We start from the raw sequence: 27682 nt of genomic DNA, 5'->3' as shown, positions 1-27682 counted from the left end.
CTCTTGCCTCTCTCTCTATCCCTCATTCCTCTTTCTGCACTTCTGTTGCTTCTTTCTGCACTCATATTGCTTCTTTCTGTACCTCACTTGCCTTTTTCTGCACCTCTAGTGCCTCTTTCTGCAGTGCTCTTGCCTCCTTCTGCACTTCACTTGCCTCTTTCTGTAACTCTCTTACCTCTTTGTGCACCTCTCCGGCCTCTTTCTGTACATTACTTGATTCTTTCTGCATCCCTTTTGCCTGTTTCTGTACCCCTCTTCCCTCTTTGTGCAACTCTCCTGCCTCTTTCTATACCTCTCTTCCCTCTTTCTGCACCACTCTTGCCTCTTTCTGTACCTCTGTTCCTACTTTCTTGACCTGTCTCTCTTTCTGCACCCTTTGTGCCTCTTTCAGCATTTCTGTTGCTTTTTTCTGCAGTTCTCTTCCTCTTTCTGTATCCCTCCTGCCTCTTCCTTTACCCCTCTTGCCTCTTTGTGCACCTCTCCTACCCCTTTCTGCACCCCTCTTGCCTCTTTTTCCACCTCCATTGGATCTTTCTGTACCTCTTTTTCTTCCTTCACCACTTCACATGCCTCATTCTGTACCCCTCTTGCTACTTTCTGCACTACTGTTGGTTCTTTCTGCACTGCTCTGGCTTCTTCATGTACCTCTCTTCACATTTCTGCATCCCTCTTGCCTTTTTCTGCACTCTTCGTCCCTCTTTCTACACCTCTCTTGCCTTAGTCTGCCCACCTGTTTCCTCTTTCTGTACCCCTTTTGTCTGTTTCTGCAACTCTCTTGCATCTTTCTGTAGTTCTCTTACCGCCTTCTGTACCTCACCTGCCTCTTGTTGCACCTTTGTTTGTTCTCTTGCTCTGCTCTTGCTTCTTTCAGCACCTCTCTTGCAAATTTCTGCACCCCTCTTGCCTCTTCCTATATCCCTTTTACCTGTTTTGCACCTCTCTTGCCTATGGCTCCACCTCTGTTCCCTCTTTTTGTACCTATTTTGCCTGTTTCTGCAACTCTCTTGCCTCTTTCTGTTGTTCTTTTGCATCCTTCTGCACCTCTGTTGCTTCATTCTGCACTTCCCATGCTACTTTCTACACCTGTCTTGCTTTTTTGTGTACCCTGTTGCCTCTTTATGCACTTGTCTTCCCTCTTACTGTACCTTTCTTGCCTGTTTCTGCATCTCACTTGCCTCATTCTGCACTTCTCTTGCTTCTTTCTACACCTCTGATTCTTCTTTCAGCATTTCTCTTGACTCTTTCTTCACTTCTCTTGCCTGCTTCTGTACCTCTCTTGCCTCTTTCTGCACCTCTCTTGCCTTGCCTCATTCTGCACCTCACTTGCTCCTTTCTGCACTCCTGTTGCCTCTTTCTGTACCCCTCTTCCCTCTTTGTGCAACTCTCTTGCCTCTTACTGTACAACTCTTGCCTCTTTCTGCACTTCTCTTGCTCTTTCTGCACTTTTCTCTCCTCTTTCAGCACCTGTTACTTCTTTCTGCACTTCTCTTCCTTCTTTCTGCGCCCTTCTTGCCTCTCTCTGTACCTCTCATGCCTCTTTGTGCACCCCTCGTACCTATTTCTGCACACCTATTGCCTCTTTTTGCACCTTTGTTGGTTCTTTCTGCACTGCTCTTGCTTCTGTCTGCACCGTACTTGTCTCTTTCTGCACTTCTCTTGCTTCTTTCTAAACCTCTGTTTCTTCTTTTAGCAATTCTCTTCACTCTTTCTGCACTTCACTTGCTTCTTTCTGCACCTTTCTTGACTCTTTTGGCACCTCTGTTACTTCTTTGTGCACCCCTCCTGTCTCTTACTGCACCCCTCATCCCTCTTTGTGCAACTCTCTTGTTATAGTTAGAAATTAGCATAAAAAAACCTTAGAAATTCACTGCAAAAACCACAGGTTTCAGGGACGTTACAGTTAGTTGGACATTTCACTCGTATAAAACCAGAGAAATTCTGCACGTATAGTTAGTTCAGCTAACTATAACTCCCGCCCCCACAATGCACTGCTGATAACGTCACAAATTACACCATTCATGACATGGTCAGTGACATCACTGATGACATCTCAAATGACATCACTGATGACATCATCCACATGTTAATCTGATGTACCTCCTAACACCCTAATATAAACTTTGATACACCCACTCTAGAATACAGACTACCGTTTTTAAAACCAAAGACCCACCAATACCAGTTACTACATAGGCACTCACTGATTCCTAGGTCTACACACACATCCACTCATTCGCCCATATAGCCAATCGTACAAGCAGTTACTCATCAATACACCACTATCATATGCCCTCATATACCTATACAGACACTCACACACTGCCACTCATCCATAGAGTTACTCACACACCTTGTCAGTCAAAGAATCAATCACACTCCCATTTACTTACCTATGCAGTGATACACACACTACCTCACTTATTCATACACATACTTACTCTCTTATACAATCACTGATACAAGCACACACGTATTCATACAGTCACTCTCACAATCACTCACTCTCACATATAGTCATTTATATACTCCAACACTCACACATACTGCCTTTCACATGTGTAGTTACTCACACATGTACCACTGAGACTTCAATTCACTCACCAACACACCCATACACACACTCACCCACCCATGCAGCTCTTCACAGATACACTCTTGAACCCATACACCCAGTGAATCACCCACTCACACATCTATGCACAGTCTCACACCCCCACCCACCCCCACAGACACAGAGACACCCGTGCATATACTCAAACAACCAATCAATTACCCATATAGACACTCAAGTAGCTACTCACCAACTCATGCAGCTGCATACACACCAACTGACAGACTGATACAGACATTCACATAGTTTAGTCACTAACTTATGCATTCAGTAAGACATGTTTACTCCCTCACTTATACAGTCAGTCATGCACCTACTAAATCAGTGGATATATAAATGTCTGAATGGATGATTTAGGAGGTGCGTGCCTGACTGTATAAGTGAGTGATTAAATGTGTCTTACTGAATGCATGGGTTAGTACTGATACAGACATTCACACAGTTTAGTTTATCAATTGGTGTGTAAGCGACTGCATGGGTTGGTAGGTAGCTAAATGAGGATCTACATAGGTTATTGATTAGTTGTCTGAGTATCTGTATGGGTGCCTAAGCTTCTGTGTGGGAGGGTGGTGTCACTCTGTGCATAGATGTGTGAGTGGATGATTCACCGGGTGTATGGGTTTAAGAGTGCATCTGTGAAGGGCTGTATTGGTGGGTGAGTGTGTGTATGGGTGTGTTGGTGAGTGAATGGATACCTCAGTGGTATATGTGTGAGTAGCTGCATATGTGAAAGGCAGTGTGGAGTGTTGGAGTGTATACATTAACCCTGGGCGTAGTGTGCGTAGTGGGGCTCTGCGGAGCTACGCGAAGTGGGCGCAAAACTACGCCCACCCGCGCACTCCGCGTAGCCCCACTACGCGCCGCCCGCCTCCCTCCCGCCCTCCCTAAATATGCAAATAAAAGGATTTAAAGGTTTTAAAAACACTTACCTGTCCGCCGCGTCCCCGGGGCTCCCTCTCCCGTCCCTGGAATCGCGCCGCCGCCATTTCGGATACTAATGCGCATGCGCGGGCGGCCGCGCATGAGCATTTCTCATGAGAAATGCGCATGCGCGGCCGCCCGCGCATGCGCATTAGTATCCGAAATGGCGGCGGCGCGATTCCAGGGACGGGAGAGGGAGCCCCGGGGACGCAGCCGACAGGTAAGTGTTTTTAAAACCTTTAAATCCTTTTATTTGAATATTTATGGAGGGCGGGAGGGAGGCGGGTGGCGGCCGGCTACGCACCGTCTGCGGAGCACGCGTAGTGCCGCCTGGCTACGCCCGCTATGCAAAATGCGTAGGAGACGGCACTACGCGCACTCCGTGCACGGAGCGTAGCTGGCCGCCCACCCTTAGTATACATGACTATATGTGAGAGTAAGTGATTGTGACAGTGGCTGTATGGATCAGTGTGTGCTTGTATCAGTTATTGTGTAAGAGTGTAAGTATGAGTTAGTATATGTTTGAATAAGTGAGTTGATGTATATATAACTGTATAAGTGAGTAAATGGGAGTTTGATTGATTCTTTGCATGTCTGACTAGGTATGTGAGTAATTCTATGGATGAGTGGCAGTGTGTGAGTGGATAGATATGTGAGTGTATATGATAATGCCGTATTGATGGTTGACTGCATGTATGAGTGATTGTATAGGTGAATGAGTAGATGTGTGTGTAGACCTAGGAATTTGTGAGTGGGTATGTACTAACTGGTATTGGGGAATCTATGGTTTCGAAAATGGTGGTCTGTATTTTAGAGTGGGTGTATCAAAGGTTATATTAGGGTATGAGGAGGTCCATCAGATTATCATGTGGGTGATGTCATCAGTGATGTCATCAGTGATGTAATTTGGGATGTCATTAGTGATGTCATCAGTGATGTCACTGACCATGTCATGAATGATGTAATATGTGACTTCATCAGCAGTGCATTGCGGGGGTGCAAGTTATAGTCAGCTGAACTAACTATAATGGCCGAATGTATCTGGTTTTGTACGATTGAAATGTCCAACTAACTATAATATCCTTGAAAGCTGTAGTTTTTTCAGTGAATTTCCAAGGTTTTTAATCTAATTCCTAAGTATAACATGTCTGAAACCTACGTTTTTTTCAGTGAATTTCAAAAGTTTTTTAAATGCTAATTTTGAACTATAACGTCCCTGAAACCTATGTTTTTTTCAGTGAATTTCAAAGGTTTTTTTTAAATACTAATTTCTACTTATGCCTACAAAGGTAGGACATGTGAAGAAAGAGGAAGAAAAGTGCAGAAAGAAGCAAGAGAAATTCAGAAAGAGGCAACAGAAGTCCAGAAAGACGAAGACAGGTGCAGGAAGAAGCAAGAGATGTTCAGAAAGAACCAACAGAGGAGCAGAAAGTCCTCTTGTGTCCCCAACTTTTTGCTGAGGGGTACTGGTGGTAACTGACTCTGACTAACCAGGCCTAGAGCCAGTGCTATGCTAAAAGATACTTAGAATACAGTGAAAACACCAACATACACTAGGGAACATTGGGCGTTGGGGTACTCTGTGATTAGCATGACCTTCTCTGTATTTGCCATCAGTTAGTGCCTGGGTCGTGACAAGGAGATGGCTGGACTGTATCAGTAGTGCTTAGTGGATTGTAGCAGTGCATGGGTTATTGCATGAGTACATGGGCAGTGAATGGATGATTAGAGTACTGCAAGGAGAGTGCATGGTGAATTTATAAGTGCTTGTGTTTTGGTGCAGTTATTAGATAGGGGCATGGAACTGGCTGGATGATTGGAGGAGTGCATGGGTAGTGACAATGCGATGGCTGGACTGCATCAGTAGTGCTCAGGGAATTGTAGCAGTGCATGTGTTAGTGCATGGGTCATTGCATGAGTAACTGGGTAGTGACTGGATGATTAGAGTACTGCAAGGAGTGTGCATGGTAAATTTACAAGTGCTTGTGTTTTGGCGCAGTGATTAGATAAGTACATGGAACTGGCTGGCTGATTGGAGGAGTGCATGGGTAGTGTCAAGGAGATGGCTGGACTGCATCAGTAGTTCTCAGGGGATTGTAGCACTGCATGTGTTAGTGCCTGGATCATTGAATGGTTAAATGGGTACTGATTGGATGATTAGAGTACTGCAAGGAGTGTGCATGGTGCATTTATAAGTGCTTTGGCGGAGTGATTGGATAAGACATGGTGCACACTGGGTGACTGTGCATGTACATGGGTAGAGACAGGGCAATGGCTGGACTGCATGGGTAGCTCAGGGTATTGTAGCAGTGCATGAGTTAGTGAATAGGTCACTGCATGAGAGCATGGGTAGTGACTGGATTATTAGAGTGCTGCAAGGAGAGTGCATGGTGATTTTATAAGTGCTTGGGTTTTGGCAGAGTGATTGAATAAGTACTCACATGTCACATCAGGCCCAGCCCCTCCCTTTACCACTGTGCAAACGCACCCCCCTGGTGGGTTTTAAGTTGGGGGATTAATTCCCCTTGAACTCCGAGGGTCCCTGGGGGCCAACTAGCCCACCAGGTACCTCCAGTAAGCACCAAAGAGCTGCGCTGCAGAGAAGGTGCTCAAAGGCAACGCCCTTTTTTATACCTCTCTGCAACGCAGCTCTGTTGCGCATACTGGAGGTACCTGGTGGGCTAGTTGGACCCAAGAGACCCTCAGGATTCAAGGGTCTTAATCCCCCAATTTACAATGCACCAGAGGGCCCGTTTTGAATTTATAAGTGCTTGAGTTTTGGCAGAGTGATTGAATAAGTACTCACATGTCACATCAGGCCCTCCCCCTTCCTTCACCATTGTGCAAACACGCCTTTGGTGCATTTTAAATTGGGGGATTAAGTCCCCCTGAATCCTGAGGGTCCCTGGGGCCCATCTAGCTCACCAGATATCTCCCGTAAGCGCCACACAGTTAAGTTGCAGAGAGGTGTAAAAAGGGGCATGGCCTTGAACCACATCTCTGCAACGCAGTCCTGTCATGCTTACTGGAAGTTCCTGGTGGGATAGTTGGCCCCCAGGGACCCTTAGGATACAAGGGGACTTAATCCCCCAACTTAAAACGCATCATGGAATGCATTTGCACCCTTGTCCTATCAGGCCCCACCCTCCTGCCTTCATCACTGTGGAAACGCGCCACGTAGCAGATTTCAAGTTGGGGGATTAAGTCCCCTTAAATCCTGAGGGTCCCTGAAGTCCAACTAGCCCACCAGGTATCTCTAGTAAGTGCTACAAAGCTGTGTTGCTGAGAGGTGTAAAAAGGGGCGTGGCCTTAGACCACCTCTCTGCAATGTAGCCCTGTGGCGTTTACTGGAGGAAACTGGTGGGCTAATTGGCTCCCAGGGACCCTCAGGATTTAAGGGGAATTAATTCCCCAATTTAAAATGGGCCACAGGGTGCATTTGCACAGTGATGCAGGGAGGGGCGGGGCCAGATGTGACAAGTGTGACACTTGTCACATCAGGCCGCGTGGCCCCCCTCCTCAGGCCAATTATGGCCCCGGTGACCCCATCACCCGGGGCAGCTTGCCATTTTTTTTTTCTTTTTTATAAAGGGGAGGTGGGGCACATGGCCCCCTCCTTGGCCACTTCTAGCCCCAGGACCCCATCCCCCAGGGCCTGGACATCTTTTATTAAAATTATTTTTGGGAGGGGGGCCACGTGGCCCTCCTCCTCAGGCCAATTATGGCCCTGGGGACCCCATCCCCGGGACAGTGTTATAATTAGCTTATTTGCATGTAGAACATGGAGTGCATGACATCCATGGATTGTTGTGGAGGTATTCCAGCTGAAAGAGAGGAGTTGGAGAGCTGGACTTGGTGGTTGCACTGAATAAATCTACTCCTAAAAAGATCATCTGGATAGTGTCTTTTTATGACTGGCGACGAGAATGCAACAATTGTTGTTGTGGAATCAAAGGGCATTATGCTTGTGTTTGCAAGTCATCTAAGAAAAATAATGCGAGTGAGGATGTTTCTGACACCATCCGCACTGTAGTTGTGTCCAATATATCCAATATATCTGAGGGTGATGGTATGATTGATTCTGAAAAGATTAGTATGCCTTTTTGTAACATTGGTGTGGATGGTAATGAGTTTAAAGTCATGACAGATTCTGGTTCCCCGTTTACCCTGATAGGTAACAAGATTTGGGATGAGGTTGTAGGACTGGAGAATGTGACGCTTTTACCTCCTGACATTGCTCCTTTAAGTCATGGCGGATCTCAAATTGATATCCTGGGGTATGTGGTGGTGAAAATTGTGTTTAAGGGAAGAGAGATGATTGGAAAGGTATATGTGGCTGTGAGGGGAGATAATCTTCTTGGTTGGAGGCATCAAAGTGATTTAAGAATAATTCTGAATCCTGGTTTTGCCAAGAATCCTCAGGAGCAAGTTAAGTTGATGGATGATTTGAAAGAAAATCCTCAATTTATGTTGGTTGATGCAGTAAGTGACATGAGTAAGTATTTTAAAGATTTTCCTGAAGGTTTTTCAGATGCTCTTGGTTGACTTAAAGGTTTTGAGCACCGAATTATTCTTAAGAAATCAGCTAAGCCTTGTGTCCACAAAATGCGGAGTGCAAAATTTGATGATTGAACCATTGAGGCTTGAGCTTGAGAGATTGTTGAAGTTAGGTGTAATTGAAGAGATTGAGGCTTCCGAGTGGTTAGCTCCTGTGGTTTTGGCGCCCAAGGATGGTGGTACGGCTGTGAGAATGTGTGTGGACTTGCGCGGATTGAACGAATGTATCTGGGTAGACCATCATCCTCTCCCCAACATATCTGAGTCCATTAGTTTGCTGAAGGGAGCCAAAATCTTCAGTGTACTGGATCTATCATCAGCTTATCATCAGATCACTCTTCAAAAGGACTCCAGGCATTTAACATCATTTGTTACTCCTTTGGGAGTGTATTGTTTCTTGAGGATGCCCTTCGGGTTAGCCCCAGCAGCAGCCTGTTTTCAAAGAGTGATGAAGATGATTCTTGGGAGCCTACCGAACGTTATGTTTTTTCAGGACAACATCCTTGTGTATGGTAAAAATTAGTATGAACATGAGGTTGTGTTGAGATCCGTGTTAAGCAAATTGAGGGAGAGTGGACTCACTGTTAAGAGAGAAAAATTTCGAATTGGTCTAGAATCTGTTACCTATCTTGGCCATGTAATTTCTGGAGATGGTATACAGCCAAGACTGGAGCTTCCGGAGAGTATTGTCAAAGCTCCTGCACCTAAAGACAAAGAGCAAGTCAGATCCTTCTTAGGTATGGCAGAGTTCTACTCTAAGTTTGTCAAAGGTTTTGCAAGTGTTGTTGAGCCTATAAGGGTTTTGTTAAAAAAGGGGGCGCTGTTTGCATGGTCACCTGAATGTGAGGGAGCTTTAAATTCAATAAAGTTAGAAATAGGGAAAATGCCAACCTTGCGTCACTTTGACTCAAAATTAAAGACCATCTTGACAACTGACGCCAGCCTCAGAGGACTTGGAGCTGTCCTTTCTCAAGTTGTGAATGGGGAGGAGATAGTTGTGGCCTTCACCTCCAGGGCCCTTAGAGAAGCTGAAGTCAACTATTCTTATATTGAGAGGGAAGCATTGAGCATGTTTTGGGCCGTACATCATTTTAAGTTTTATCTTTGGGGGATTCAGTTTGACGTGAAGTCTGATCATTGTCCCCTTGTACAAATGTTTTCATGTCATTACAGTGATCTCATGACACCTAGACTTAAGAGATGGAGTGAGGGCTTACAGTAGTTTAATTTTCTTGTGCAGTATATTCCAGGTCAAAACAATAAGCCTGCGGACTGCTTGTCGCGTCTGACCATTGAGACCAAACAAAAGTAGGAAGATGTTGAGTGTGTGAGTTGGATGATGGAGCTTTCTTTGTCGAAGGAAGAATGGTTATCGTGTGCCAACAATGACAAAGTGTTTTTATCCCTTAAAACGGTCATCTCCGAGGGTTGGCCAGATTACAAGGATCTTGACTGTGATCTGAAGCCTTTCTGGACAGTGAGGAATTTTCTCACCTTTTGTCAGGGAAATCTCATGAGAGGTGGCAGAATAGTTCCCCCTGGTGATTTAAGAGAAAGGGTTGTCAACTTAGCTCATGAGGGGCATTTGAGAAGAGCCTCACCAAAGCATGAGTCAGGAAAAATACTGGTGGCCTAGTATGGATCGGATGGTAGAGTCTGTCGTTAGAGATTGCCACTTGTGTGCCATCAATGATAAATCTCGCACCACTAGTCATTCTCCCCTTTCACCTGTGGAGGTTCCTGATGCTGTGTGGACTAAGCTTGGTTTGGATATAGTTGGCTCTTTTGAGCTAATGCCTTCTCATGAGAGGTTCGTAGTCCTTCTGGATGACTACACTTCAAAATGGGTGGTTTTGAATTGTATAGGTGTTGCCAATTCAAGGTCTGTGTGTTGAATTCTTAAAGGATGTATTTGAGGATGTATTTGTTTTAGAGGGAATTCCTAAATATTTAATCACTGACAATGGGATACAATTTACCTCTCATGAGATGGATATTTTTCATAAAGATCTTGGGATTATTTACCAGAAGACGGCTCTGTATTCTCCACAAGCTAATGTTCTCCTAGAGAGGATGAACAGAGTTCTGAAGAGTTGTGCTCAACGAGCATTATATTCAAGGACTTCTTTCAGTAGTGTATTGAGAGAAACTTGGTGGACTCTTCGTACTGTTCCCAATGCTATTTTGCAGAAATCTCCTTTTGAAGCCTTGAGAGGTAGAGTGGCGAACTCTAAACTCAATACAGTTTGGCTTCCTGTTGGGAATAGTGATGATGTGACTGATGAGTTAAAAAGGAAAAACAAGCTTGCTAAATATCAGCAAAAGTGTAAACAGCGGTACGATGTCAGGATGGCAGTCAGAGCGAAAAAGTGGAATTTGGGAGATCGTGTGTTGGTGAAGAGAGCTAAGCATGATCACAAAGGTTCCACTAATTTCTGTGGTCCTTTTATCATTACTGCAATTAAAAAAATGTTGTGACTCTGGACAGTGGTTGTACTTTAAGTATGTCCAGACTGACGAAGTTCACAGGGTCAAGTGACAGCTCATCTGTTACTACGGGTTTTTTTTTCCTGTGAACAAGAACATAATGACTGGTCATTTAATCAGACACAAACGTATGCCAGAGAAGTTCAAAGATTACGTTTTGTATTGAAGAATTTTCTTTATTGTGTTTAGTTCAATGAATATCCTATATTTGAGCTTTCTTATGTTTCAGGTTATGTTTCGCGATTTATTGTTCTCTGTTTTGTTATTCCACTCTGTAAGGGGGATGTGTTATAATTAGCTTATTTGCATGTAGAACATGGAGTGTATGACATCATGGATTGTTGTGGAGGCATTCCAGCTGAAAGAGAGCAGTTGGAGAGCTGGACTTGTTCGTGGTTGCACTGAATTACTCTACTCATAAAAAGATCATTTGGATAGTTTCTTTTTTATCAGCCAGCCTGCCTTTTTAAAGCAAACATGAAAATAATTAAAGGGGCGGGGGACCACCTGGCCCCCTCCCAGGCCACTCCTGGCCCCACTACCCCATCCCCCGGGGCCTGGCCTCTTCGTTGGGGACCGTGAGGGTGCCCAAATGACCCCACAGTCCTGCCGGTTCCCCACCTCCTGCGGGAGCCGACATTGCTTTTCCATATGGGGAGCTGCTGACATGCAGCTCCCCATGTGGAAAAGTAATCTGCTTTGGATTTTGGAAGCAAGAGCAGGAGACCTGCTCTTGCTTCCAAAATCCAAAACAAGTTTGCTATGACAGGGCAGAGCAATGCTCCTGCCTTGTCGTAGCAAACAGCAGTGTCCCATGGTGGGCAGCCCGGGACACTGCAGGAGCCAGCCCTGGGGGGTGGTGGTCCCCAGGGCCATCAAGGGCTCCAGGAGGGGGGCCATGCGACCCCCTCCCAACCATTTAAAAGCCCTGGGGAAGTGATGGTCCCCGGGGCTTGAGGCGCCGTAACGGTCCCCCACATTTGCATAGTTAGTGCCTTAGTGCCCGGGGAAGATAGTGGTCCCCGGGGCGTGTGGGGAGCTCGAGCCCCCTACACAGGTTATTTTTTCCAAAAACGAGAGTCCGGAAGGTGGCGATTCCCAGGACTGTGGGGCCCCAGGGGCCCCGCTATACATTTTTTGCATGCCCCTGGGACCTGGCCCACCCGGGGGCTTAAAAATAACGAAGCGCGGGAGACCATGCTTCGGTTTTGGTGGTTTTTTGTTCAGATTTGCACACCCAGCAAAAATGTGGCCGTTTTTTAAAAAACAATGCTTTTTTTAGCCCTGGGGGTCCTTGTGGGACCCCCTGAGCAGGCCTAGGGGTCAGGGTGTTTCTACCCTGCCCCCTTTTCTTGTTTTTAGGTCTCGGCTAAGCGCGCGGAAGCGCGCGGAAGCGCGTTCTCGCCGAGAACCTTTTGTCGCCGGGTCTGCTTTACAGGAGACAATCCTGGCTGCGCGCATCTCTTTGGAGGCAATTTGAAACTTGCACGCGCACAAGTACGAGCGCTGTTGCAAGTTTCTTGCAATGCGCGCAACTCCAATACAACACACGCATGCGCATACACAGAAACACACACACAAGGGCACACGCACGCAGATACATACAGAGACACCCCCAACACACATACACACACGCACGCACACACACACACAAGTGCACCGAGGCGCCCCCCCGCCACCATCACCGTCGCACACATACATACACACACGAGCATACACACACACACACACGAGTGCACCAAGGCCCCCCATCCCTTTTAAACTTACCGGGCTAATCTCGGGGGACTCAGCTCTCAGCACGCGGCACGCAACCTCCTGGTGGCGGCCCCGGGGCTCTCCACCGCTCACAGGAGCCCCGGGCCGTGAGACGCATTGATTCCGCCTGCCTCCTCTTCCGGTCCAGACACGGCCCCGCCCCCGTCACAGGCGACCTTGCCTGACTTTCGGTGTGGCCGCGGCGGGATTCCCGGGGCATTTTCTGCACAAACCTTGTTTAATGATTGCAATTGTACTTGCGATTGACGTAGCTTGGAGAATTCTCACTGATGTAGGGGCACAAACGGACACGCTGGTAAGGTAATTTGCCCGTCATTCAATGAAGCCTCCTGTAGCTATGAAGCCATCTCTCGATTAACCCTTTCTGAGCTATAGGAAATTGTGCCGCATCCGTTGGTGGCTACCTGCGCAGTGCTGAGCATTAGACATTGACCTCCCGTGATGACTCTCCTTGGGCGAGATTTCAACATGTTTTAAGTTGAAGTTTTTTTCATGAGACGGTCACTCCAAGGTTCCACTGCCGCTGTTAGACTAGAACTGATCTCGAATGCTACTTCATGCTAACCTGAAACCAGTCTTTATTGGGTAATTATGAAGGGCATTGTTCACCAATAATCTGTCCTGTGTTTTGGCAACACATGGATTTGATTGTGATATTTGCCAACTTGGTAAGGTAATTTGCCCGTCATTCAATGAAGCCTCCTGTAGCTACGAAGCCATCTCTCGATTAACCCTTTCTGAGCTATAGGAAATTGTGCCGCATCCGTTGTTGGCTACCTGCGCAGTGCTGAGCATTAGACATTGACCTCCCGTGATGACTCTCCTTGGGCGAGATTTCAACATGTTTTAAGTTGAAGTTTATTTCATGAGACGGTCACTCCAAGGTTCCACTGCCGCTGTTAGACTAGAATTGATCTCGATTGCTACTTCATGCTAACCTGAAACCAGTCTTTATTGGGTAATTATGAAGGGCATTGTTCACCAATAATCTGTCCTGTGTTTTGGCAACACATGGATTTGATTGTGATATTTGCCAACTTACTAGCCATTGGGTGAATTGTTCCCAAAACCACATTTGGGTCTAGGCATCAACTGGTTTGTTTCCTTGTGGGAAAAAAGTGGGTTGGGCTGGTGGCGTGACATGTTTTTCTTGCCTCTGTGTGGCTCTGTGTGTGTGGCTCTGTGTGTGTGTGACTCTGTGTGAGGGTGGCTCTGTCTGTGTGAGGGTGGCTCTGTGTGTGTGTGTGGGTGGCTCTGTGTGTGGGTGGCTCTATGTGAACGACTGTGGGTGGCTCTGTGTGGGTGGGTCTGTATGTGTGTGTGGGTGGCTTTGTGTGTGGCTCTGTGTGTGGGTGCAAATACAATAGGTCTCGCATTTGCGAGAGATTAAGCTATTGGCATTGTAAATGACAATGCCATTTATTTATATGTTTTAAAAACAAAAACAGAAATAACAAATGTCATGAGCAATGCCAATAGCTCTAACTTTAACAATGCCGAGACCATTGCATTGTAAATGCTTGTTTATCTTTGTTTCACTATTTTCTTGTGACTTGGTTCTATGAGTCACAAGATGGCTGCCAACAATTCCTGGTTTGGAGTGTTGGCAGCCAATTAGAATAAAGCTCGTGGTCGGGAGGGTTCGCGAACTCACCGCGACCCTAGTTATAGATATTTTTATTTTTTCATTTTCTCAGCAACTACTGAACGGATTTACACCATTTAAACAAAGTCGCTTTCTGAACCATGAACTACCTTTTTGCCAATTTTGGTGTAATTCCGCTCAGCTTTTCTGGCTGTAGCCTTGGCTAAAGTTTCCTATGGGAAATTGATTTTTTGACTTTTATTTTTCAAATTTCTCAGCAGCTACTGAATGGATTTACACCATTTAATAAAAAGGTTGCTTCAGAACCAATCGCTACCTTTTTGCCAAATTTGGTGTAATTCCGTCCGCAGTTCGGGCTGTAGCTTTGGCTAAAGTTTCCTATGGAAATTAACATGGAGAAAACACTTTTTGGGACACCCCTTTTTTCTCAGCCCGCCGCATACCAAATCACCCCCAAACTTTCAGGATAGGAGCTGACCAGGATAGACTTTTTTTCCGGAGAATTTCGCGATAATTCGTCAAATTACGCCAGTTATTAGCAAATCAAACAATGCTTTTCCTATTGAAAGTAGGTTCTAATTATAATTACCTAAGTACGGTAGGTAATATATATATATGTATATATATATCCCCCATACCACGCCCCTCTCCAAAGGAAAATAACGAGCCACACCTGTAGCAGGTCAGAAACGCGCTTTATTAAGCATTCCGGGCATGCCGCGTTTCGTCATGTAGACTTTCTCAAATGCCCAAATCAATTAGAAGTGCTTTTCAAAGTCCACCTTTTAACCAGCTGGCCTCATTACGATTGGTTGACGCCTGCTGGCCGGTGCTAGGGAGCATCACACAAACTCGGGCCTCCGAGTCTTGCAACAGGCAGTCATGTTACGTCAGTACTCCCCCAGTGGGCGGTGACTGCCTTCACTCCCCTAGCGCTTAGATCTTGATGGCAAAAGCAGCTGTCCTGAAACAATCACCCACCCGCAGGGCACATCTGCAGCCTAAGAACGACACACCAGTGTGAGACGCTCCCTCGTGTGTTCACGATCCAGTCCATTGGCAGGTCACAGTAGCGCGATGCAGTGGCTCGGCAGCATCCCCAGTCGATGAGGTAAACCAAACTTTTGCCACTACTGCCGCCGAACAGCTTTGTTGGGTGGGGGGCTCAGTGTGCTGTGGCCGCAAACAATAACTCCATACCACGCTCCTCTCCAAAGGAAAAGAACGAGCCACACCTGTAGCAGGTCAGAAACATTCCGGGCATGACGCGTTTTGTCGTGTAGATATATATTCTGTTGTCATAAAAGGCCCTGAAGCTTTTGTAGGATGCATACAACAGCAGGCCACCTTCTGGTTTTCAATGACTGCTCACACGAACATGCAGATTGCAATTTATTAGCCTTACGCATTTCGAGACATCTCGTCTCTCATCAGAGGCAGCTCATTTACACGTGAATAGCGGATTGTTCTTCTTTATTCAAATTGGTGCACAGTTCTGAATGGATCTCTCCCCTCAGTGAGGCGTTTTCCTTCTTGTAACAGCAAGGTGCATGCTGGTACAGATAGTGCAGAAGAGCAAAAAGGCAACAAGCCATCTCCCTTAGTAGGTGCCAACTCACATGTATTTTTAAAAGCTCATTGTTCTCCCTTAGTAGGGTTCCGAATGCAAGGGTGTGTAAATTATGTCTGGCTTGCTGTGCCACATTGGGCTGCAATGGTTTCCAGCCACAGCCTCTTCTCTCTGTCAAGATGGTGCTGTCCTACCACGGCGGGGCAGACATGCGGTAAAAAATGTTCTCATCAAAGGCCCTGAAGGATTTATGTCATTACAACGCATGCTTTCACAACGCATGCCTTTACCACGCAAGTCATGTCCACTATCTTGGCATTCTAAGCCACGCTCCCCTTAAAAGTTGCATTTCATGAACAGTGACATTAAATTGAACATGGGCATCAAGTCAAGTTTAATGCCACGGTCAGTTTGATACCTTTCAGTACCCAGCTAGGTAGTTCCATTCAGACGTTAGCCGGACTGCGGGGTCAGTCGGTAACCCTGTATTAGTCAATGGGGCTACTATCTCTTCCACAGCAGAACAACAATTTTGAGATGTTGGTGTTAATTCGTATATAAAAATGCATGTCCCAGTTAATACTATGCAGCTCCCTGTCTTAGGACTCAATAGGCCTTCTTTAGGGGAGACTTACATATATTTATAAGGAAAGTGGGGGCTTTGCCATTAGTTCGAATGGTAAAGTCGAGCTTGCAGTGTGACCACAGCCCTTCCAGTCTATAGTGGTATACTGAGAGCCATTTTGTACTTTGTCACACATGGTGGCACAATCAGTACTGCAGCCTTGGGTGGACCCTCTGCCTTACATGCCCTTGGTACCATATACTAGGGACTTATAAGTAAGTCAGTCCTTGCCAATTGGTGGTAGTCTGTTGTATCTTGAGTCTTCCTGCTGCTCAGCTAGAATGCATGTGATGTGGAATGTTGGATGAATGGAATGTTAGTGGTTTGTCAATGTCAGTTGGGTGAGGGCTGAGCAGCAGGACAGCTGCTCCTGATGGGGTTATCGTTTCTATCTTTTAACTTAACATCTTAACTTAAATAAAGTAACTTGCTTAATCTACATGGAAGTTCCAGCTTCTTAATATTGATTACATCATTTGGCGACGAGGATGGGATCCGAACCCACGCGTGCATCATTTGGCGATTGTTGAGAAGGAAGAAGAATCTACGCGTGCAACTTAAAAGAGTACTGGACTGAAACAGTGAAGAGAAGTCCAAGCTGTCGGAAGTGAAACTAGAAAAATGAAGAAAATAATAATTTGGAGGTAAATGATTTTTAAAAGTTATTATATGAACGTGTGTAACGTTGTCTGGCACAAAAAGAAAAACGCCATCAGTGACCCTGCCATCGGTCGCCCTAATACCCAGGTGTGCCAGAACAGTGTTATTCAAGGGCTTAAAATCAGCCAAATTGCAGTTTGTTTGGAGTTCGAGGGGCAAGGATAAGTCGAGCTTCAGTGGAGAGTGAAGGATTAATAACTGCCGCTTTGTTGTTTATTTGCGATCGGGGGCAAAAAATCGGGCCTCACAGAGAAGTCGTCCATTATACCTGCCATTGTTTGTTTGGTGATCAAGAATAAAGATCAACCCATGAAGTGAAATATGGAGTGACAGTAACCTCAGCGTTAATCAAGCGTTTAACATCAGACAACCCACTTGCGCAAGACTTGTCGGTGTTAATCAAGGGATTAACATCAGTTAACCAAGGGGAGAAAGACCTTTGAGCGTTTTAAAAGGGTTTAACAATGCCGATCTGAATGGCATGTGGTTCGGGGGCTGAAAATCGAGCCTCGGTGTGAAGTGCAAAGTGTTGATGAATTGTACTCTACATGATGTTCTGGAAGTGGCGTTTGCCTGAGATTTCGGCGAAGGTTGGGAAACGACGCTGTGGAAACATTTTGTGTTTTCAGTGAAGGTTGAGGAAACGATGCGGTGGTAACATAACGTGAAAGATTAACATTGCACAAGGTGTCAAGTACATTTTATTGTTATGACCGTTTGCATGAACAAGGAGAAGTAACGGTTACCGTTCTGTTTTGAAATCTGCACGAGACAGGTTTTCCTTCACAGCGAGCATCGGCGTCATCTTCTGTGACGACTTTTCATCTGGCAAAATGTTTTGGCACATGTGCGTGCCATGAACCACCCGTCTCAACGTTGTCGTGTGTGCTTCCATTTTGATTGTGGCAAATCAAGGCATACATCGTGGGGAAAGGTATTGCCATTGGTGTTATCAAGAGGTTGTTTGCGAGAACCAGGTACTGTATCAGTTCATTTTTTGCACATGGTGTTAACTGATTTATGCAAAGTTAAGCAAGGAAAAATTAAGAAAATAGAATGGCGCACGGAAGAAATCAGATTCGAAGGGTTATATAGGCTCAAGATTTGGAATCTGGTTTCAGAGCCAGGCAGTTACAGGAATTGCTCAAAGTTCTCAAGAATAGAAGCGGGTCGGCGTACACAGAGGGAACAGTGGAACATTTTTGGTCGCAGTAACAAGACTATGCTTCCAGTTATTGTGGCGGCTCTGAGAGACCATGTTTGGGGCAATGTCCAGGGTCAAGGAAGGCTAATGAGCATGAAGACGTGGAGGAAAGGCCAACATCGGAAATGGGTTCCAAGAAGACTTGAGTGGTGTTATGTTGTTAGTCCACTTAAGTGTTGTGTGTGATTTGTATCAGGATGTTAGCTGACTCATTAGCTTGAGTTTCAGGGGGCTATATGCATGTGGTCACCCCTTGTTGGTGTTGTTTGGTTGTAGGTGTTTAAGTCACCAAGAGCTATGGGTTGGTCAAGTTGTAGAATGTGGTCACCCTGTGTATGAGATGGCTGTATGGGGTCACTCTTTATTTGGTATTCTGTAGTGTTGATTGACACATGAATGAGTTATGTGAGTTCTAGTTTTGTGTTTAAGGTGTGCACGTTGGTAAACGGCACACGAATGAGTTATGTAAGTGCTCGTTCTGGTGTATGAATGAGTTATGTAAGGGCTTGTTCTGGTGTATGATTGAGTTATGTAAGTGCTCGATCTGGTGTATGAATGAGTTATGTAAGGGCTTGTTCATTTGTCTGTAGCGTACACGTTGATTCCTAGTATTTTTTGTGTTATGGTTTGTTCCAGTGGGTGCTGCTTGTTGTTCTGGTCTGACCAACTGGTATGATTTGTGGCATTTGTGTTTGATGGTGTATGATGAAGGATAGTGCTTTATTTCAGGGACCTATGTGACGTTCTGCTTAGACTGTGGTGTGCGAGATGAGATGTTATATAGCGTCTCGGGTTGTATTATTTTTGTTAGTTGGGTGAATAGTGGTATAGCGATTCAGGATGTATCTTCTTTGTAAGTTGGTGAGTTGTGGTATAGTGTGTCATGCGAGGTGAGTAGAATGGTATTGCATATATTGCATATTCATTATATGTGCATTGTTTTAAGTTTGTGACTATGTGTACTTTACATGTGGTCATTATCTTAATTGATTCATCTGTTATATTTCACAATGCAATTGTTAACGAAGGGAGATATGTTGTATCTTGAGTCTTCCTGCTGCTCAGCTAGAATGTCTGTGTTGTGGAATGTTGGATGGTTGGAATGCTAGTGCTTTGTGAATGTCTTTTGGGTGAGGGCTGAGCAGCAGGACAGCTGCTCCTGATGGGGTTATCGTTTCATCTTATAACAACTTATCTTAAATAAAGTAACTTGAATAATCTATCTACAAGAATCCACCTTTCTTTCCGATTACATCATAGTCAAATCGGCAAAACCTTTGAAATGGTTTAGAACACAAGCACTGAGGTCTGGTTAGCAGGCCATTTTGATGCATTCTCAGGTTTACTAGTTTTAGTAATTCTCGGAATGCACCAAAAATTATAGGTGAATACATGGGAATACACACGCTCCACCCATGGTACGCCTTCCAAACACAAAGTAATGCAAGGCAGCAATGTGTGCTCCCTTGCATTACTCCAAAGTTACTAAGCCACACAGAGTCCTGCAAGTTGGCTTTGTGTGGCTTAGTAAATCCAAATTATGGGCTTGCGTAGCCTTGTGTAATACAACAGTGATGCTAGCTCGTAGTAAATCTGGGCCCAAGTCTACATAGTTTTCTGTCCACCTCCTACATCTTCGATCCTCCTTTATCTCACTCTTGCAGGTTCATTTTCATCCCTCCTCTCTCTCTCTTTGTCACTGTTTTCCTAGCTTTCTCTTCGTCCGTCTTTCTCCCTTTTCTTCTTTTCTCTTGTGCTGATGATGAAATATAAGTACTGTTCCCCAAAAATAAGTACAGTGGCTCACCACCTACAAACACCTGCACAAATCAAGGGCTATCTTTAATCTTATTACTGATATATGCTGGCACTGAGATGAGTGCATGCTGGCATTGTTTATGTTTTTGCTTCAAGACAGAATTATGATGCTTACTGCCTTGGGACCAGTGTCGGACTGGCCGTTGCTGGCACCAGGCGTTTCCCAATGGGCCACCAGGGTGGGGGCAGGTTTTGGGCCCCTGGGGGCCGGGAATATCGCCCCTCTGTGACAAAAATCGTCCAAAACCGGCCCAAGCAAACAGCTCGGCAACACCCCCCTCCCACTAAGGGTCGGCCGGCCGAGCAGTTTGTCAGGGCCAGTTTTGGTTCCCAGTCTGACCTTGCTTGGGACCTAGCTATTGGGTATTTTGTAGCTTGAAATGTGTTGCATGGCTTTATCAGAACAGACGCTGATGCTGGGAACAAAAGAACCAAAGAAAGGCTTTGGTTTAAATCATGACTACAGCGATGTCTAATCAATAAAGCAAAGATACGTTATTCAAAACGTTGCACTCTTCTTTTAAACAAACGAAAAAAACGTATTTAACGTTTCAATAAACAAGGAAAATGTGCTGAAATAAACACGTTTGCCTCTTGAAATCCATTACAAGCCATAGTTGCTGCTTATTTATCTTATGAACTAACAACCATTGACAAAGCCAATAGTCCAGACTTTTTGTAGGTATGATGTTACTTGTTGTATCATATATCTGGATGCAATGACAGAAACAGCAAAATACAAGTCGGGCGGCACACTAAGCTAAGCACAGATTTTTAGTTTGTGTGTTTTTAAGTCACGCCCTTAATTACATTGACCACGCCCCTTGAGAGACCCCCCCCCCCCCCAGTTTTTTTCATCCCACGTCAAGCCCTGGTCGTATGGGATACCATCCTAGTAAAATTAGCTCCAAAATCTGACTAAAAACCACCATGATACACCAATAAGAACGAACTGTTGAATGTTTCACAATTTATTTGATAAATCATTTAGTCTAACCTCTTTGGTGCCCGGCTAAAGATTTCACCAGTACTGAGTATGTTGGTGGTCGAGTTGTTAAATTTTCCTGGTTATATGCTCTGTTCTAGTCAACTGTTTAAAACTGTTTTTTTGTTGACTATTTTTTTCTGGATGTTTTTTGCTGGAAACAGTCAAAAAAGGTATTTTAAAAAAAATCTAATATGAATCAGTTTTTCTTTGTGTTGACGCACCCTAGCTTTAATGCACGTGGAAAAGAGTTCTGACGGTAAACCGGGGTCTGTTTGTCAGCTGATGGGTTGTCACACTCCCTTTGTCAGAGTTAAACCTCTATTGTTTGGTGACTGCTTCTGAAAAGAATGATGTCAATACCAAACATAGAACTGCTGATGAAGCCTCTTTCTTCTAGAATTCACTGAGTCGCTTTGTAAAATATTGATGGTGGTTCACTTTAACATAAATGCTGAAAGTCAGATTGGGAGATGTTTGGTTTGGGTACGTGTAAAACGAGCACTCTTTTAACAGATACCCACTTGCACCAGCACTGGCTCCCTATTAATGTATTCTTTTTTTCGATTGAATCCTTGGCTATCAAACGTTCAAGCACTTTATAAGCACTTAAAACTCATTTGTTCCTGAGGACACACTGTAGCATAACAAGGAGGCTAAAGGCCTAATACAAGGATGGAAAAGGGGCCCCCATTCCCTGATTAGGAAGTAAAATAAAAAAACAACAAAACAACTATAATTGGGAGTCAAACGACCCTTCACACTCCAGGGCCCTGCTACAACTGCACCTGATGCTCTATTGATACCTACGCCCCTGGGGAAACAAGGGTAATTGACTGACTGGACTGATCATTCTGCTTCTCTGGCAATTTCACAGCAGACAGCAAGCTTGAGGCAGATTACAGAGCAGGATTGGGCTGTCCTGACCCAACAGTGCCCTTTACAACTCGTACCAATCTAGTCACTGCCTCCTACACTGTGAGGCTGTTCTCAGCATTTTGATTTGCGCATTTTTCATTTAATTTGTGTTTTTTCGGCCTGTTTTGTTAACTTTTATGTGAGTAACTCAGTCAACTCTTGAATATGCATTGCTCACTTTAGTAGGTCTGGGCGACACTTTTTTCATGAACTACAAAGCAAAAAGGTAGTAAACTGTTTTTTTAGCATTCAAACAAATCAATGTTCACGGTGGGGTTCTACCAAAAACCACCCAATAGAATAAAGTCGGAAAAAGTGGCGAATCTGTTAATGAGCAAAACCTCTCCATGGGCAGATTCTGCGTGCTTTGCATTTTGTTGAATTGTTTCACCCACCACCGTTACACTCTGCAAAAGCAAACATTGTTACTCACCATATTTTGCTGCATTTAGAGAAGGCTGTCAGAACAAAAGGAGTCAAATTAGAGATTGGCAGAGAGGGTACACCAAGCTCCCTGTTACCTGCCAGTTATAGAGCTGGACGAACTAACAGCATGCCAACGAGAGAGCCCACCTTAACCTGATCCATCGCTGATATACTCCTACGAAAGCCACGAATGAGAGATGCACACCAAACATTTCAATGGCTGTGCAAAAACTGCTGTGTCGATGATTCATACAAATCCATTGTTCACTGCCGGTTCGAAGGTGAACTCTCAATTTGACAAGCAGAGTAAAGGCAGGGTAATGGACGTAAAGTCCTCGCCATTTTGTCTGCCTTGACTCCATCCGCCAAATTCTAAAGGGGCATCTTAGTCACTTTTTTGATAGTTTATTGACCTGTCTTCTGTATTTTAAAGCAACTCTTTTAGCTTTTGTGCTTGAAACTTTCACTTGGTATTACTATACCAATTGTAAAATAGTTCTTGATGTAAATTTGAAAGTGCAATTGGCATTCAACTTTTGTCTAAGGTTGTTTGTGGGTTACACATGACGTGTGTATTACATTTCTTTGGGCAGATTTACAAGCCCCTTGCGACACTTTTATGCCGCCGTTGCGTCACTTTAGTGACGCAGCGGCGGCGTAAACAATGCGCCACGTTGCGACTTATTTACAACGTGACGCATCTAGGCAGATGCGTCATGTTGTAAAGCCCTGCGCCACATGAAACCTGCATCAGGTTTCATGTGGGCATTCTGTCGCAGGGTGGGCGTTCCCTCGCAGGAAAGCTCCGTAAAACTGGTGCAGTGAAATCTACATGATTTCACTGAGTCAGTTTTACGACGCTGCGTTGTCAAATCCTTACGCCTGCTTGAAGCAGGCGTAAGGAGTGACGCACAATGTTGAGTATGGGTGGCCCCTGTGTATTGCAGGGGTTGCGTCGCGCTTGCGGCGCGACTCCTGCAATGCGCCGCCCATACGCCACAAGATGCGTCACGCATCTTCCCTTCTTTGCACCATGGTGCACCGCATTGTAAATGCGGCACATCTGTGGTGGCGGAAGGAGGGAATTGCATGACGCATCTGTTCTGGCGCATCCCTGCTGATTTGCAGAGATGCGCCCGAACATGTAATATGCCCCCTTGAATTTTATCATCCAATAGCGGCGTCACTGTTACTTCCGATTCAAGAGTATTCAAGTTTGCACTTGGATGAATGGAGCATAATGCTTAGGCACAACACCACCACAGTTGCATCATCAAACGCGTCGACAGACAAGGAAGGAGGAATCTGTTAAATCACAATTATTTCGCTAAAACTGGACATGCACACCGGAAAAAGATGTGGAGGTGGATTGGTTACCTCAAGTGTGCAAAGGATTACGTCAAAGTGGACCGCAGTGTAATAAGGGGGTTAGGAAATTATCTTTTTGTATATTTTTGTATAATTATGTATGTAGTTGTGTTTATGTTGTACTGTGTTGTTCTTCCATGTTGATTTAATGAATGACGAATTAAGAAAAATGAACAACCGATCTTAATCAGTAAACCAATTAAAATAAATAAGTATTGGTTACGATCAGGAGTAAGCGTTGGTATGTGACTTTGTTTAAGTATATATTAATGAGATGGGACTAGGTATCCCTGCATAGAAGTAATTGAATGCATCCTATGAATACTTTGGGTCTATTTGTTCCTCCACATCACTGTTTATTGTGATGATATCATCATCATCAGCAGCAAGCACTTCGGGGCTCACAAGGCACTGGAAAGTGCTATATAAAAATGAATTGAATGCAAAACGATCTACGCTTGCACATGCTACCAACCCATGTGCTTCTAAGACCTTTCAAGGCAATGAAGTTCTTTAAACTAGGGTACTTTCTGAGATTCTAAGAGACTTGGGGGTATATTCACAAGAACGTGTGATAACTTCCGCAAGAGTATCGTAACGCAACTTTCAACATCGCAGCCTATCGCAGGAAAATAACCCTGTGTCAACGTGGTATTCACAATGCGGCGGTAGCATGCGATAGACACCAGCTAGCGTGGCAAATGTACGCGTGGAAATCAAATGCAATACGCGAACAGTAAAAAACATGCGATGAGGCCAAAGCGGTACAAAAAGTTATGAAACTCAGCCACAGGCCTGCAAATCCCACGTGTCTGGCGGGACAATGCACCATAAAAACCACAGAAAATTTACACCAGAAACAAGACAAAGCACGTAGCAATATGGATGCACCCTGCCCCAGCGCAGTGGTCAACTCGAACCCAACAACACCCACAGACTACCAGCAAGGAACAACGGGGTCGGGGAAGGCCAATGGAGAAGAGGGAGAGAAAGACGGGGTGCAGACCGCAGGAAAACAAGACCAGCGTCATGGAGGTGATAGAACACTACCAGCAACTGACCCACTAGCAGACCACCGGGATTGCAGTTGGAGTGCCTAGGAGACCAATCCAGGAGGCAAATAGGCGACAGCATGATGTGACTACCTAACCAGGCACCAACCCGGTGCCAACAGGAAGGCAGCAACGGCGACAGGCGGGGGCAGTCTAGCGCCACCGGAGGAGCTGGAGGAAACCCAGGCCACAGTCAACTGTATGGAGACGGTGCAAGGAGTAGGGAGTACGGACACAGCTCGAGAGAACCTGATACAACATCAACTGGGAGTGCGATGAACAGGGACTGGGGGTACGGGGGAGATGGGCACAATGGCATACATGCACATCGAGGCGTAGCACATTGCACACCCACAAACACCCAGGATCATGTCCCAGAGCCCTTTGGCACATTGCAGCACACACACATAGCACGAACAGCACACCCACATTAACGACAACATGGCAGAACGCGCATATCCAACACTACAGAACAGAGGACACAACTGGCTCCACACATGCACTGAAACATGTCCACTACATCTAACAGACCCGGAAACAGTGAAATGGAAATGTACGCGTATGACCTCACGTCCGTCATGTAGTCCAAATGTACACTTACCCGCAGGAGAATCCAGCACCCTCCAAACACTCACAATGTACATCACCATACAGCCTGCATGCAAAATAGCACAATGCGCCAACATATATGTCAACACAAAGTCAACAAGCACCTCCCCTTCACATCGCAGAGGGGCACACAACACCTTCTGCAGAGCACAGAACACAACACATCAATGATGCCAGAGAGGACCACCACACCGTCAACACCAACACTCTACACAGCCAATGGACATCCCATGCAACTCCCTACCAGGATCCGGCCAGCCAAGCTACTCAGAGGAGAAAACCAAGCCTGCAACAGACCACACAGCAGGAGGCACCCACAAGCACAGCTGGCTCATAACACATCACCCATCCACACATGGCACCCCAATGCCATGTGTCAACACGCCAAAAGGAGGTGTTCCAACAGGTGTGGGAGGGGGACAAACCCATGGAATACGAACAAAGACCCATACGTAGGGATCTATGACCCTTCAGGGCCAACCCACACCCCACTAAGGAGACCCAAACTGCCATGGAACCACATGCAGATGCAGATGCACAGCACAGAACCATGCCCAGGGGCGCTCAAATAGCAGTCACACACCCATGTTGGCTCTGCGTATGATGGCCCTGGCCACTCCCCTTATGAATTAGTGGGTGACGACAAAGCTACATGTTCAAGCTCAAAACCGCTGCCTGCGGTAATACGTCTGTATCCGATGTACACAGCACAATGTGATGTTGTAGGGCCCAGGGCCCACATGCATACTACAAGACCAGAGGGACACATGCAGATATTATGTTGAACTTGCTACGGGCACATGTGCCCGGCCCGTTTATTGGTAGGGCCAAATGTACAGTGATGCCTGTGCTGGATGTGTGTGGGGTGAGTGTAAGCCATTCCGCACGGAATGTCTGGTGCTGGCAATCACTTGAACATTGGACAACAGTGCAACAGAAACAGAAGACACATGCAATACATAGTCAACTGCTGAGCAACATGGAGTGAGCTGGAGAAAGTCCAGAGGACAGCCAACATGCAAACAGTAGTGTCCATGAGTTGCAGTGCACTGGGGCTTGGACACTAGACATGAGCATGCTCATGTGAAGAAAGAGTCTTGGATTGTGTCCCTTCGATACATTCCTGATGCAGATGCAGTGGGGTGTGTTAGACCTGCATCATCTTCCCCATCAACATCTCAGGGCTCCCACACTGTTTGAGGTGACATACCTGCGCAACTGCTCCACAGCACAAAACACAATCAGCAACGGACAATGGCCTGCAGTGCACTGAGTCACTGGCACCTGGAGTGCTGAGAAGGGCATCAGGCTGATGATGGCATCCACGACAAGCCTGAGCAACTACCTAAGTATATCAGGACCACCGTTTCAACTCTGGCAGATGGCGGTTGGAGCTGCTCCTTGTGGTGGTGGCGTTTGCCTCCTACGGTGATGCACCGCCCGGGCCGGTCTGGACTTGCTTTGGTGTGTGAGCCCTGGCGGGAAGCATTCGGGCCCGGAGGCTGCGTACAGCACAAGGCCACAGAGAAATGGCATTGATCACCCCAAGACCTATGCTTTAGGGCCCATCCAATGTCTCTGGAGAAGAGGTCCCGGACTTGACGAACACGGAGTTAGTGGCCCCGGATGCACTGTGGCCGGCACAGGCACCCAGCCATGGGACGGTGACTTGTGGTCCAGTCAGATGGGCCATGCAACCTGAGCGGGTCACCATCAATGTCCGAGATGTATGTCGCGGAGGGTTTCGTGGGACAATGGAAGGTGTCCTCCAGGGCAAGACGCTGAAAGGTTTGATTTTATCCGGAAGCAGCAAATGGAGGAGTGGAATGCGACAGCCTCACTGCCACCATCAATTTGGTATCAGCTACATGAGGATGAAAACTGCCCCCTAGTCCATAGACTCAACCGCCACCAAAGTTCGACCAGAGAGTGTCCATGAATGTTTGGGAACAGATTTAGTGGCACCGGGGCTGAGTGGGGATGCAGTCTTCGATCATGCCGGTACACTGATATGAACTCCGTCATTGCTGAATTATGACTCTGTGACCTACTGGACCACAGTGTAGGCCGGTGGGAGCGGTCAGCAGTGGCCCACAGCCACTTGTTGTTGGCTCGCGATGCACAGCGCTAGTGACACCAGGGCAGTTGTTGGTAGTGTACAAACACCTCCGTAATGATGAGCCTTTTCTCTCCACCAAGATGCAATGCGTCAACCTCTTATGCCTCTCCCTGCGTGCAATGATATGCAATCTGAATTTGCATACTCGATGTTCAGTTCAGAATCTGTGACCTACTTGAGCGCAGCCTAGGTCGAGAGCAGTGTAGGGCGGAAGCAGAGGTCAGCACGGCCCATCCACCGAGTATCGCCGGCGTAGGTTGTTGGCCTCACCAACCTGCGTAGTTCAGGTTCAGTGGCACCACGTGTTCACTCACTACCGTGACTGTGACCCGGCTTTCGTCCGGACTGAGCCACATCTTCCTCTTACTCC

The sequence above is a fragment of the Lissotriton helveticus genome, chromosome 8, assembly GCF_964261635.1.
Source record: "Lissotriton helveticus chromosome 8, aLisHel1.1, whole genome shotgun sequence".
Lineage (NCBI taxonomy): Eukaryota > Metazoa > Chordata > Amphibia > Caudata > Salamandridae > Lissotriton > Lissotriton helveticus.
This window is presented reverse-complemented; position numbering follows the sequence as displayed.